Below are 10,086 nucleotides of genomic sequence, written 5' to 3'. Positions count from 1 at the left end.
TGTTGTCTTACTACAGGACAGTTGATCAAGTACATGGCATGCTTTGCTCCCACCAGCCACTGGTAGTAGTGAGGAGTAAAAGGCTAGAGTCATACTACTGTGGCATCTTCTAGAAGCAAAGTGCCTGTTAACATCAAAATTATATTGGTCACCTCACCCAAACTGTTTTTTTAAGAGATTCTCAAAAGATTGACCTAAAGAACAGCTGCCCTGAGCAGTAGTGGTGTTGGCATGTGTATGATGAATGAACTCAATGTCATTGCCAAATTGCTTATCTGGACATGAAGTAAATAAAAAATGCTTGTTTCTTTCTACTCTCCCTCCCATTTCTAGCCTATTTCTGCTATTCAAACTTTAATTTAAAGCTGTATTTTTTATTTTTGCAAAATCTTTAAAGAGGAAGAATGTCGCACAGTGTTCTGTTATAGCTGGAATTCTGTGTGTTCTGCTTATGGCACAAATATATAGATCAGTAAATGAAAACCACTTTTAAATAATCAAATAACCTGAGGAAACTCAAATTTGAAGACGCAGGGGAAGAGGAAAGCTAACACACATGCTAACTTGTGCTGGAGCCGTGAGTTTTCATCCTGAAGATGTACATTGAACATCCAGTACACCATACCTGAGAAAATATCTTGACTTCTAGGCCACACCCTCTTGGGACTAAGGGAGTAGCAATGCTCTTTGCTTTGGGGAACTACTGGTATTTTCAGACAGTCCAATATGTTGTTTGCCTATCGAGGTCATAGTAGAGATGCATTGTGATCCTGTTGTGTGGTGATCTTGGGCATGGTGGTTGGTAAGTTTTGGGGGTCAGTAAGATCATGGCAGGGCTCCATCACAGTCCTAAAATGGTAGTGCTGTGTGTTGGTGTCTTCTAAATAAGATGAGTGTCTTTTTGGTGGTCATATAACCCCATCATGATTAGCTACAAAAAAAAAAAAAAAGGTAAGTGGAGTAGATTGGAAAGAAGAACTGAAGAGTTTTTCATGCTTGCATGCTTTGTCATCTTTAAAATGAATACTTCTATGTGCTTGAGCAGAGATGTTCATGTTGCAGTGAAGTCACCTTCAATTTCTGGAAAAATATTAGAAGAGTTTAAGCACTTAGAAGGTAATGTGGAGTTGCTGAGATTAAATTATTCCAAGTCAATCTAATTTCCTTCTATGCCTGTGTAATGAGCCCTGCAGACTAAAGAGAAGCTGTGAAGTTTAGAGTACTTGTGTGATATTCTCATAAGCAAATTAGGGGAGCTACTTCTAGGTGAGTGCAAAAGTAATTAGAGAAAAGTCTGAGGGTATTTATCTGTCAAACCCTAAGATGCACAGGGTGTGATCTTTGTGGGTCTCTCCTACATTTGGTTCTTTTCGGTATTTTCTGTTAATAACCTGTGTAATAGAAAAATCACTAGGCCTACTAAATGACTAGATAATACTCTTGTAGGAAGAATGGCAGGTGCAGATAGGAATAGCTGAAGTGCAAAAAGTGTCTTGAATATTATGTGAATTGACAGCAAGTTTAAGTGTAAGGTAGTTCTGGCTGTTTCCGCTGTATGAATGCAAATAAGACAGTAGCTAGTGAGGTAGTAACTCAGGCCACAGGCTGAGCATGAGCCTTGATAAATGCCCTCATAAAAGGTAAACCTCAGACTGGAACCAGTGAACAGGGTGCCATCCATCTCTCTAGTAACCCTTCTTGTCTGTTCAGCACCAGCAAGCCCCTTTACAGAACAGTATGTTCAGGTTCGGGCAGCATGCTTTGGCTTAATTCTATCTATTTAAACTACTTACTGCCTCCTCCCTTCTTCTCTCTCTTTCCTTGTATGAACTAGTATCAAAAATCTATGGGTTGCTGAGTCTAGAAAAAGCAAGATGCAAGTGACAGCAAGTCTTCAGAAACTTTCTCATGCACTTCCGAAGAACTTTCCGCTTTCTGCTGCGGATAGGACGGAGTTCTAGGGGTAGGTATGGGGATACAGGCTGGTGAGGCTTCGGGATGTTGGCTGACTCTTTGGTTCTTAATGAAGCAGATAGGGGAGTATTGCTTTAAAAGATCATGAAATGCTATTTGTTCAAAATACTTGATAAGAAAACAGTGGCTTAGATTTGATTTTTGCCCAGTTTTGAGCATCTGCTATTCCCCTTGGCTCTATTTTGTATAATTTAATGATGTGCAGTTCTGACTTTTGATTTAACTATTGTCCTTGAAAGTCCCTGAGACTGAAGCCGTGCTGCACAAGCTAATTGGTGGGCTGTCCCTTTATCAGGCTGAAGTACAGCACGAACCTGTAAACATACAACAATATTGTTGGTATTCCTGCTAGCAAGAATGCCTTTTACACAAAAGATTTTCTTGAAAGGGAACATAAAAAGACAACACCACTGGAATTTTGCTGCTGTTGAGATGTTTGTGCCTGTCTTTAAATAGGCTTATGTATTCCAGTAACTGTTTAAAAGTATGCCGTGTCAAACTGTATGTATATATGTCTGTCTTTATATTTCTATATTAAGCTTCTCAGCAAGCCTTTGAACAACTTTATCCCCCAGTGAACACTACCTGTATTAGATCAGGTCTCAAATGAAGCGTAACCTGTCTAGAGCTGCTCTTTGGTTCATTCAGCTTCCCTCCCGGTCTGTACGTCTGTGGTACTCCATATCTAATGAAGTATCTAACATCTATATCCCATTTAATGCCAAGTTTATGGTTACAGCTTTAGCACAGCTCACAGTGACTGGGCTCCAGTTGTAACTCACTGCACTCAGGTCTTTCTGGAGGGAAAAACAACAACAACAACAAAAAAAACACTGATACAGCAACAGTGGAAAGTTGAAAACTGAGTCTTGCTTCTATGTTTGGAGAGATTCTAGAAAATTGTGATTGCTAGAAATGGGGTAATAGAGGAAAGAGCAAATGAGGGAGGCTGAAGAGAGGTTTAAAGGACAATTGTTCTTTTTAGACTTCTGTTTGATGGTTCTGCTTTCTTTGCTCTTGTTTGGCATTGGTGTTTTTTCCCACTAAATTAATGTGACATCTGAATTAGAGAGAAGCAAATCCTTAAAAGAAAGTGTTTCGAATGTGGAGTTTAGGGCAAGACAGACTAGATCATCACTTGAAACCAGTACAACTCCATTGACATCAAAGAGACAACGCTAATTTACATAAGCTGTGCATCTGACCTTTTGTTCTTGTGAAACTTTAGAATGATTTACAATTTAATATGTAGTTGTTTTTCAAACCAATTCCATTTTAAATGTTTCTGTGATAAAGATAAGTTTGCTTTTAACTGTCATGAAAGTCCAAACTAAAGCAAAGTATAGCATAATCAAAATACATCAAAAATACAGCTCGTTTATTAGGTAAATTCTGACTTTTCAAGTGTCCTTGAGTTTCTGAGTTGCCTCTGATCTTGCATCAAAAATTCTCCTTGTGCCTTCTCCAACACTCATTATCACTCATTAAGAGTTGAGATTTAAAAATTAGAAGTAAACCTCAGATATTTGAAAAGCAGCTCGATTTTTTTCCTCTTAGAAATCATTCTCTTCAGGCATCAAACTTGATTCAAGCTTTGAAAGAGGGCATCTGTGAATGGATATCATGGGTACAGATAAATGAGCACGTCTCACATATAGAAACACGTGGAAAAAAACTCGCTCACTATTAAACTCAGTTTCTTATGGGATCCTGTCATCCCTGGCAAAGCATCCTTGGCTGTTATTTTGAGCTCTGTCATTTAAGGATAAATCTAATAAACCTAAAAAAAAAAAAAGACAGCTTTACATTTTTAGTAAAATAGCTTTCACAGAAAGTAAATGTGAGAATGTCTCTATCTCACTGAAAATCCCTAGTTAGAAATTGGAACATGAGCAAGGGGTTAAAAGTAGATGGTCAATAACTACTGAACCCAGAAAAGAAGAGAAAAATTCCAGGATATTGCTTCAACTGAATTTACAGCATCCTTAAACGTACCAGAGCTAGCTGCATGCTGAAGAGTGCAGGTTACTTCTACTCTTTCATTTAGGTGTCAGTAGTAGTAATGATTTCTTTGTCTAAAAATAAATTCTGACTTGAACCTCCATTTAGAGATGAGATGTATGCCTGGCTCTGTGAAACAATAAAGATGTGGAGCTTTGATAACCGACGCTGTTATCATCTACCTCCTAGAGCTGTGGGCGGTGTCTCTCCCACCTTTCCTGGCTTGTTCAGCTTGGCCTCTTGCAGAGATGTGTGTGCTCCATAGTCCTTAAAGAACCATGCTAGCCTTGCTGCCAGGGGGGTTCTGGGAAGTGATTTGGCCCAAGCTGGTGTCTGAACATGTGGGATGGAGCCCCTGAGGAGCACAATGGTCAGCAGGGGCACTCCATTGCAAGGCACAGGTTAGCACGTTGAGGGTACCCTGTCCCTGCAGGCAGTCAGGCTGTCTGTAGGATGTGTGTGTACGTGGGTGTGTGATTATAGGGGATGAAGCCCTAAGACAACACTTTAAAAAACAAACAAACAAAAAAACACTTGAAATCCATTTGTCTGTATTTATACTTGCCATCTGAAGCATATCTTCATTTTTCTGTTTTTTACTAAAACTATGATACTCTGCCTCCCCCAAGGGATGCACTACAGTAAACATGTCTTAGTGTGTAAAAGTATATTATTTATTAAGAATTATATTAATGAGACAGGACAGAATCACTTTCTCTATAAGAAGATTGGGTAGTTTATTTCTTGTCTTGAGCGCCTGTCATGAGTGTTTGAAAAAGCTTTTATTTATAGATGGACCTCCATAAGAAATAGAATTTTCCAGGCATGCGTCTTTCTGGTTATGTATTGTGACAATTTGAGTGCTTTCTACATGATTTTTGTTGCTGATTTGATTTTCTGAGATGTTTCTTTTCTCAGTTGGTGCTACTGTAGTACTTGCAAACATTAATCTTGTTTGAGTATGGAACAGGAGGGGAATTATACTGCTGATGAAAATGCCATTAAATACGTAATACTTCTAGATCCTAGAGGGCTTTTGAAAAAAAAATAAAATAAAATCAAAGATATAGAATATTATTTTATTCTTATAGCCCATCAGTGACCTGGGGATGGGGAGCAATCTAGGAGGAGCTGAAACTAAATAGATATCTCATTACATTGAGAATAAAAAAGGGGAGAGGCATGAAGTAACTGCTGGCTGGACAACTCAAATACCAAAACTTCCTTCAGGGAAGATGAATTATCATCCATTTCTCAAGCATCTCAGAGTAAATAAGTCATGTAATAGGAACACTAATTGAAAAACTATGTCTGAGATCTGTTGTAATGTACTCAGTTTTAAATTGTGTGTTATTTTGTGGAGGTAATAGTTTTAATCCTTAGTGGGAAAGATTAAAAACAATGCAAACTTGAGTGAATTAACTCTTTCCCTATTCTCCCCACATACTCGGAGGACAAATCACAGGACTTCTTTGTAACATGCACTGCCCATCTTCAGCTAAAGCTGTCATGGTCCAGCTGACAGATGAGCCACTTTGCAATGAAGAGCTGTTCTTACTGTGGAGTTGCTGGTTTAGGACAACCTGGCTGTACCTCTCTCACCAGAAGAGCTCGTGGACCAGACCATCCTGTTGAAATGGCAGCTCATGTACTACAGCTCACGCCTTGCTTAACTAAGCAAGGAAACACTTTTTCTAAATAGAGAGCTTCTTGTTGTCACCTTCCATAAGCAGGTCTCAAATCACAGATGAGCGTTAGCACAGCCCACTTCATTTTGTCACCAGGGATCTCGACCCCTGGTGCTGACTGTGATTTCTGCTCTGTGCAGATTAGCTGGGCTGATGAAGAATAGCTTTATTTCCACTAGCATCTACTGGTGCTTTGCATGCTTGTGCCAGGCAGTTTTATCTTGCCTCTCATCCTCAGGCTACTACCTACATCCTCTCAGGAACTTGGATTCAACTTTCTCGTGCCTACCCTTTTATCTGCTTTTCACTGCAGCCTGCTATTGAATTACAACATACCTAGTTTTGGTAATGATTTTAAAGAACAGACCAAAAAAAGTAAAAGGATAACTTCTTAACAAACTCTAACTTCCATACATACTAAATATTTTTGCATCTTTCCTACATCTCTTCATTTGTATAGAAAGCATTTGTCCTGTTAATAAGGAATCATGAAATAGCAATGTCCAAGGCATGCTGTAACTGATCCCACTAGTAAGTATTGTGATGAGGGGGGAGGAAAAAACAAGCCCAAATTTCTGGTGACATGCCAAACGATGGGATGTGCTGCCTATGTTCCTCTTCATATATGGGTTCTGGTGAAGGAGCTCTTCCAGTTCAGTGAGACTAACTGGATTAAGTCATTCCCACACCTACCCAAGGGGGACCCATGTAGCCCTGGCTTTTTTGTCAAATCCTGCTTTTGGTGGGCACCACAGGAGGCACCCTGCTTAAAGGACCTGTTATATCGGGGAAATTTCTGGTGCCTGAAGACCAGTTCTCTGATGGTACAGAATTATCAAAGAACCTGTGAAGCTGATTAAATATTTTTGTGGTACTTGATGAAGTTTTTAAATCATGATAATGAGTAGATGGTAATTCCTAATGATATATATGGCTGTGATAAAATGGGATTGTTGATGGATTTAATTGCTAATAGGCCTGATAAGCCTTCAATGTGCAACTACATCCTGGCTCAGAAACTCCACTGCAGGACTCCGATAAAGAGCATTCAGCAGAGATGTACCCTCCCTATCTTTCTGGGTGGAGAGTTGAAAGTATCAACTTCCGCCCCCCCCCCCCCCCACACCATAGGTTTCAATTTCTGTTGAAGGCTTGAATCTACTTTAATATGAGCGTACTTTAGCCTTTCTTGTTGAGAACTAATAGCCATATGCTCAGCTGAGAATGTTTGCAATACTTAATAACAAGCTGCCAGCCTCCATCCCAAACAAGTGTCTCTTATAATTGCCTGCCCTGAAAGTGAGGCACCGATCAGTACCAGCTCCAAGCCATGCATGGCAGAAGGGCATGGGCAGCCTGTTGTCTGCGGCTCCTCACCTGCTGTTGGTAAACTGATTTCAAAACCAAATTCATTCTTGGATAAGTATAAAAGTAGAAATAAAGACTGAGGAAATATAGATAGCCAAGTTCTGTAGCATAAAGGCTTGCAATTTTTAGCCTCAGTTTCAAAGCTTTTAGAAGCTGTGAGGAGATGAGCTTTTAACTTTTCCTGAGTATTGCTCGTTCTGTTTTGCCCTAATGGGCTGTTTTTGGCATGATGACACTTGAGAAGAAATGTCTTTAAAATGGTGAGAAGCTAGAAAGCAATAAGTGCCATGCCAAAGAAGTTAAAAAAAATAATTTATAATAACATATGTGTGTATATGTATGTTTAAAGAAACCTTTTCCTTCCCTGATAAAAATGTTCTGATGGTGAAAACCAGCATCTGCAATTTCATCTTGATCTCTGATTTTAAGCAAGTGAGAAGTTCTGCATTCTGCTTGAGAGGGAAAAGAAGAAAATCACTTTTTTGGGAAGTTCCAAGCTAGTCCCAAGGGCTGTATCTCGAATATAAATGGACATAACATTCATTTTCATTTTTCCTGCTCTTCGTTGATAGGTGTTTTCTACATGTTTTACATGTTACACTTGTCTCAAATGTCACTCAAGATATTTTCTCATTTATAACTGTTTCCTGCAGCTCCTTCAGTAATTCCAGTCTATTGCCTTTTAGCACTTATTGCCTACTGGCAGATGCAACATATTCAGGTCACACGAGTTTATTCAGCACAGAGATGACTTTTGAGTGAGAATGCTCAAGTGAGTAGCTCGATTTTAACTCAGACTGCCAGCAACAGTAGAAAATAAGCTTCTCGGTGAAGAATGTTTTATTTCATTGCTACTAAAACCTTAATTTCTAATTTTAAATGAATGCTATGACCGAAATAATTCACCACTGGTATATGGCTAAACTTAAAATATTTTTTTAAATATTTTTGTCCTTCAGGTCACATATTTCTTGTGCTGCATTAATTACATTGTAGCACTTTATATGTTTCTTTTGTTTGTTTGTTTGTTTTGTTTTTTTTTTTTAATTTACAGGAATTAGAACCAGGGAACTGTGGATTTGTTCTACCAGAACATGAATATACACACCCTGGTAGCTGATGTAATGACAGGCTGAACTTAGCTAATTTATGGAAGCAGTGTTATGGATGGTTCTAGGAAAGATGCCACCTTTCAGTATGGTTGTTTTTCTTTTCTTACCTGTGAGAGTCTCCAAGTAAACTCTTGATAACGTAGCTGCTGAGATATGGTGCTGCTCAGTTTTCCCTGCAGGGAGATATGAACCTTCTTTGCTGTATGGTGGGGAAAACTCACAAAACCCTGGGAAGCTGCTGCTGCAGCAAAATCCTCCTTCCTTATGTCAGAGAAATCTCTATCAGATACATAAAAACTGGAGGCATGAACCTAGCATAATCTATCCCCACTTCTGGAGTTCACTTCTTTACTCTTCTTATGTGTGTGATGTGCATTTTTTTTTTAAGTAGACAATGTATTTATAGATTTCTCCCCAAGATTTATTTTAGTTCAGTTACCCCATTAAACAGCAGCTATTGCCATCAGCCCTTGAAATAAACATCCGAGATATAAATGGAGGTGGTGGAATTCAGCGTTGAACTGCCTAATGCTTTTCAACACAAGTTTTTCAGTTGCTGTTTTGCAACCCAACAGCGTCTGTTTCAGTTCAAGCTGCTATGCCAGATAGGATTTCCCCTACCCTTTTTAGACTTTCCCGCTAAATAATGGGAGAACATCTTGCTAAAAACAAAGCTAGAATAGGTGTGCTTTCAGCTGCTTGAAAACTCCATGAAACTCTTGCATTATTCTCTGTTCGTTTTGTAGGGAGATGTATTGGCAAGGGATTCTGCGATAAATCGTTAAAGGGTCTTTGCTCATCTGTGAGGTTACATACAAATGCACTATTATTTTTACTTTTAATTGTGGAACTCATGTCTACCTAGATGCCTTAGAGGTAGGGTTGTTTTAACTATAAGACTATCCCATGAGGAAGCATACAGCATACTTGTGAAATGGAGTTTTTTTGTTTGTTTGTTTTTGGGGGGGGTTGTTTTGTTTATTTTTGGAGTTTTTTTACAGTTTGTTTTCCCTTTATGTGAAGTTTTTGTCAGGTTCAAGGAGTTTTAGAGTAACGATCAATGAAGAAATAAGTGAAAGAAGTCAATTAGGAAGTTTTGGCACTACAGGGTTTCATAGGTGTAGTGTTGGACCAGGACTGAAGTGAGAGCCTTGTGTAACATAGCCTTAGTAAGTAAGGACAGGAGACAGAAAAGGGAGAGAAGGATAAGATCTTGCTTGAATCCTAGCTTCAATACTTCCAGCTCCTCACTCTGGTCTCTGAGACTACAAGGTCCAAGCAAAAGTCTTTAGCAATGCTAAGGTTATGCTATTAGGCATGACAATGTCAGTCTCCTTCCATTAAAATGTCTCAGCTTCCCCCCACCCTGCCTCAATTCCCCTTAAAAAGAGGAGAGGGAAAAAAGAAAGGATCCCTGAAAACCAACTTACGTTGTGGTTTTTACAATGTGTGCACCAAAGGAGTGTGTTCTTTTCTGCTAGAGCTGGGGGTTTAACTTCTAGAAGTGGATTTGATTTTTTTTTTTTAATAGGAGTGATGCTATGTCCAGGTGTTCTAAATTTATGTATGCAAAAACCAAGTACCCTAATAATTAAAGTAATAATGTAATTCATAGTAGTTTACCTTATTCTGAACTTCTAACTAAATTCACCAACTGATTTGCTTCAGGCTTGTTCCCTAGACTTGTCTTTTTCATTGTGGTTATTACCAGTGCATTCAGCCAAATGACTTGAAAGAGCTAGTAAAATGCAAAGGAGGACTACAATAATGCTACCAACATAAGTTCATATTGTACCAGATGAACTCCCTGCTGAATCTGGGGCAGCTCCAGTCTGGCAAACTGTGTTCTGTCCAATCAAGGAAGCAATTATTTAAAAGCAATCTAACACCTGTAGCTTCCTCCCCACAGAAAGAATGGAGAGAAATTATTCCAGTACCTCCTT

The 10,086-nt window shown here is 39.0% G+C and overlaps 1 long non-coding RNA gene across 1 annotated transcript in view; it reads left to right on the top strand.

The window, feature by feature from the left end:
* LOC118167084 overlaps positions 1-8,642 on the top strand; it is an 11,347-nt gene extending 2,705 nt beyond the window's left edge. The window contains exons 3-4 of the long non-coding RNA XR_004750921.1: positions 7,718-7,803; positions 8,086-8,642. This is a non-coding gene — a long non-coding RNA (uncharacterized LOC118167084). The remainder of the gene's footprint in view (positions 1-7,717; positions 7,804-8,085) is intronic.
* Positions 8,643-10,086: the final 1,444 nt, after the last annotated feature.

This window comes from Oxyura jamaicensis, chromosome 4, assembly GCF_011077185.1.
Source record: "Oxyura jamaicensis isolate SHBP4307 breed ruddy duck chromosome 4, BPBGC_Ojam_1.0, whole genome shotgun sequence".
Classification (NCBI taxonomy): Eukaryota; Metazoa; Chordata; class Aves; order Anseriformes; family Anatidae; genus Oxyura; species Oxyura jamaicensis.
This window is presented reverse-complemented; position numbering and strand designations above follow the sequence as displayed.